The sequence below is a fragment of the Crocuta crocuta genome, unplaced genomic scaffold (genome assembly GCF_008692635.1).
Source record: "Crocuta crocuta isolate KB4526 unplaced genomic scaffold, BGI_CrCroc_1.0 scaffold751, whole genome shotgun sequence".
In the NCBI taxonomy this organism is placed as follows: domain Eukaryota; kingdom Metazoa; phylum Chordata; class Mammalia; order Carnivora; family Hyaenidae; genus Crocuta; species Crocuta crocuta.
In genome coordinates, this window is record NW_027530353.1 from 1,378,558 (window position 1) to 1,383,497 (window position 4,940).

The window sequence follows — 4,940 nt, forward strand, 5'->3', positions numbered from 1 at the left end:
CGCCCAGGAAGACTTTAAAAAAAAAAAAAAAGAAATATAATCCATTGGCACCCACCTGCCAGGAGGGGAGTTGGGCAGTTGGAAGCTGTGTAAAATCTGAGCTGTTCTGGCGACCGTGGATGTGGGTGTGCAGAGGGGCTGGGGCCCCATCACCCATGGCCTCTGCTTTCAGAGAAGTCTGTGTGCGCCGTGTGAGTCAGGGATGGTCACGACACAGGGAGGCACGAAAAGGGTGGACTTCTTTCCACGTCTTCCCCTAACTTTGGATTCTGTAAACGCCGCTCTCCTGACTCGTATTCCCAGATATCTGAACACACGACACTTGAATCCTCGAGAAGAAAACACATGATGAAGAGTTTAAGGAAATATCCGCTCGGCCTGAATGCACAGGACATATAGGCAGTCGTGCACCTGCTGAGTGAGATTGGGTTTTAACTGTGGGCTGGGTCGGCGTTGGGTGGTGACGTGACCTCCTGACACCTGGGGGTTGTCCCCCGTGAAGGAGGCTCCCCCAGGGTCCCCGAGAGAAGCACCTGCCGGGCCCACATGCACAGTGCTATGCACAGGCTGGCTACACAGTCACCCAGCCAGGTTTTCCGTCACCTGGCAGCAGTGCTGTGCGGGGCACAGTCCCAGGGCCTGGGGCGGGGTCCCCCGAGACGGCACAATCTTCCTAGAACTTGGAAAATACAAATCTCAGAATTTGCAGCAAAGTCCTGAGCAACTTTCGTCCTCCCTGAATCTGGCACATGATGTGTCTGTTCACCAGAAGCCGCAAGCGACCATCGGTGATGCAGGTACTGAATCACAAGGAGGCGCTGGGTGCCCGGCTGGTTCGCACGGTGGGGCCTATCGATGTCGGGGTCGTGAGTTCAAGCCCCACGCTGGTCGTAGAGACGACTTTTAAAAATGATAAAATCTTTAAAATAAAGCAATAAAATGAGGTTTCCTAGGAAGAGTGCACTCCCTCGTAATTCCCAAGATTCACTCGATACGTGAGGATGAGATTGCTCCTGGGTTTGGCTGAAGTGATCCAATGTCCCTTCTGGTCTGCCCATGAGCTGTGTCTCACCTCTGTGCTTCCTACAGAGCCCGGTGCTCAGCAAATACGGAGTAATCGTTTATTGGCCAAAGGAAGCTACTAGAATATGTGTATGGATAGAGGGAAAATAAACAGGGCAGGGTGTGAATGCGTGATTCTGAGTAAAGGTATAGGTGTGCTCAGTGAACTATTCTTGTGTCTTTTTGTGTATGTTCGAGATGATTCCCAAATGAACAGCTTTGGGGCACCCGGCCGGCTAGTCAATGGAGCATGGGACTCTGGATCTTGGGGTCCTGGGTTCGAGCCCCACACTGGGCATAGAGAGTACTTACAAAAAATGAAAAATAAACAAAAGGGCTCTGTTGAATCATTCAACAGCCAGATGACCAAACGCTGGATGCTTAGTTTTTTCTAAACTGTTCTCCACGCCTATCTTTTCCCTTCCATGGACATCACAAGAAAAGCTAATTAAATTTAAGAGAACTATTCAGCAGTGATTTACAAATGTGTAATGTATTAAATGTGGAAAGAACCAGACAGAAACGTTCAAGCAGACAGACTTCAGAGATAAATTTCCTCCGCTTTCGGGATTATATGAAGTCTGCCAGCGATAACTTTATAGGACAGAATGTTGTCGGTGTTGATTCATTCCTTCCTGGCAGACGGAGCTCCGGCAAAGCCGAAATATTATTGCTAATCTTTTTTTTTATTTAGATGTGCACTAGAGGAACACTTCAGACACTGTGGATATAAACCAGGACTTCTGTGTTGCTATGAAAACATCATTTATTTACTTGAACCAAACTATCTCGTAGCAAGAGCCAAGAAGGTTGAATTCCTCAAGGCTGAACTTCACCATCAGCCGCCTGCCTTCTAGAGAAGTTTCTGTGTTAGCTTGGAGTCTTTCAAACTACAGTTATTTCCCAAAATAATGAGTGAAATGCCGCACCTGTTTGCCAGGGCAGCTGCTGCAAAGGCCCAGAGATGCAACTGTCTTGTGTCCTAGTGTAGAAGTCCCGGCATCTGAGATGGGGGTGCCCCTGGGTCCCAATGCCCTGTTTTATAAGGACACAGTCACCTTGGTCAGGGCCCACCTTCGTGACCTCATCTTTTTTTTTAAGTTTATTTATTTTTGAGAGTAAGGGAGAGAGAGAGAGAGGGAGGGAGGGAGGGAGAGAGCCCTAAATAGGCCTCAGGCTGTCAGTGCAGAGCCCAATGCTGAACTTGAACCCAAGAACCACGAGATCATGACCTGAGCTGAGATCAAGAGTTGGACGCTTAACCAACTGAACCCCCCAGGCACCCCCCTCGTGACCTCATCTTAATGCAATCATTTTCGGAGCCAGGTCACTGGAATCGGTCCCCCACCGAAAGGGGGACCCATCACAAAGACCTTTAAGCAACTGCAGATATTCGAAAACAAGGGTTATATCATTTTAATTGATGTCAACTATTTGAGAAATTTAATCCCACTAATGTGTCAAAGGGAAAGAGAATCCTCAAAAACTTCACAAACTTCCTCTTTTTCCATCGTCATAGACTCTCCTGTGGGCAGTACTCTTGACGGGTATTTACGTGCTGGGACACCTCAACCATCATAAAAACCATAGTATAAGTGAGTCACGGGAGTTCGGTGACTCTGAAGAAGGTCAAGCAATAACCAAAAATGAATTCTTTTTTGCCATTTGAAACGCAGTTTAAAATAGGAGCACAAGTGGGCCTCTCTTTAAAACTACATGGGTGTCTGGGGTGCCTGGGGGGCTTAGTCAGTTGAGCGTCCAACTTCGGCTCAGGTCATGATCTCATGGCTCGTGGGTTCAAGCCCTGTAGGTTCTGTGCTGACAGCTCAGAGCCTGGAGCTGCTTCAGATTCTGTGTCTCCCTCTCTCTCTGACCCTCCCCTGCTCATGCTGTCTCTCTCTTTCAGAAATAAATAAAAAACATTAAAAAAAAAAAAAAAGAACTTACTGCCTTTCCTTGTAACCATCTTCCTGGCCCCGTGGTCAGGCCAGGAGCAGGGAAAAGCGATCATCAAATTTCAGGAATGTGAGCTGACCCTGGAGCGACCTCAGCGTGCCCAGTGCCCTGCACATGGTGAGCACTTTTTCTTCCCGAGGTCATGGACGGTGAGATTTATAGCCTTCACGGGTGGCTCATTTCTTGGATGCTGGGTCAGCAGAGGGGTCGGCCGGGCCATGTCAGGAGAAGTCGGAACAGTGTGGGGGTCAGAGGGATAGACCTGGAGATCATGGACACAGAGCAGAGGACCCAGAAACAGAGCCACGCAAACCGACCCAACCAACTTCTGACAAGAGTGCAAAACAGTTCAACGGGGGAGAAACGGCCTTTTCAGCCATGGTGCTGGTGCAACAGGACATTTGGAAAAAAGAAAAAGGAGAGAGAAACGGTGCTTGAACCCACACCTCACACCTTGCACAAAAATCAACTTGAAATGGATCTTAATGGGAAATGCGAAACTGTAACATTTTTGAAAAAAGGAAAACCCGAGAAGCAAATCGGCCTGATCCACAAGAGGAAAACGGAAAGCTTTGCTCTGTGAGTGACCCTGTGAAGCAGATGAATGCCTGCAAAGTGCACGTTCGACCAAGGACTAGTATCTGAATATGTAAAGAATTCTCATAACACAACAGTAAATTACAAATAACCTGTTAGAAAATGGACCAGACCAGGGGCGCCTGGAGGACTCAGTCGGTTAAGCATCCGACTTCGGCTCAGGTCATGATCTCACGGTTCGTGGGTTCGAGCCCCACATCGGGCTCTGTGCTTACAGCTAGCTCGGAGCCTGGAGCCTGCTTCAGATTCTGTGTCTCCCTCTCTCTCTGACCCTCCCCTGCTCACGTTCTCTCTCTCTCTCTCTCAGAAATAAATAAAACAGTAAAAAAAAAAAATAAAAAAATAAGAGAAAATGGACCAGACCAGGAATAGACGTTCTACTGAAGGAATGTTCAGGAACTCATGAGATGTGAGGGTCGGTGGCCACCAGCGGGATGCAGAGCGAGACCACGGCAAGGTGTCACTCGGCACCCATGAGAGCGGCTCCCATCCAAGTACTGGCATTAAGAGGGACATGGGTGCAGAGACTCGGTCTCTGAGCCATCGCTGGTGGGAATGCAAGTGGCACAGCCCCTCCCTGAAATAGGCAGTGTCTTATAAAATGAAACGCGAAAACGTACGATCCAGAAACGGTACCAAAATGATACAGAGAAACGGAGACTGGTGTTCCCCCCAAATGCTTGTGCATGATACCCCTGCGGGAAGCCTCCCGATATCTGTTGCTGATGGACCGCAGGGCCTTCGCCCACCATGTAATACTACACAGCAACGAAGAGGAACGTTATCCATGCACGCAGAGACCTGAGTGAGTCTCCAGAGAATTCTGCCCGGTGCAAGAGCCACACTCAAAGGTTACATATTCTTTGCTCCTGTTTATACAGCATGCTTGAAATGGCAACACCGTAGGGACGGATGAGCAGGGGGGCACCCGGCGCAGTGGGAAGAGCGCAGCAGGAGGCACCCTGGGCAGGACATGTCAACATCTTGACTATACAGACGTCATGTCCAGGTTGATATCATCCTGTGGTTATGTAAGACATTGCCATTGAGGAAGAGTGTGCGTGGATCTCTGCACATGTTTCTACAAATGCTCATGTACCTACAATCCTCTCAAAGAAAAAAATTAATTTACAATAATTTAAGGTTGTTATAACTGGCAAAACTAACATAAATACAAATGACACTTTAAAATTAATAGAAAATGTCATGCTTTTTCTAGCAGTCAAGAGAGTGACCCCCATCAGAAATGAGCACCACACCCAGAGCGGCTTCCAGCACCTCCATCCTCCAGCCCGCCCGTGGTTCCTCCTTTCCCTCAATTATCC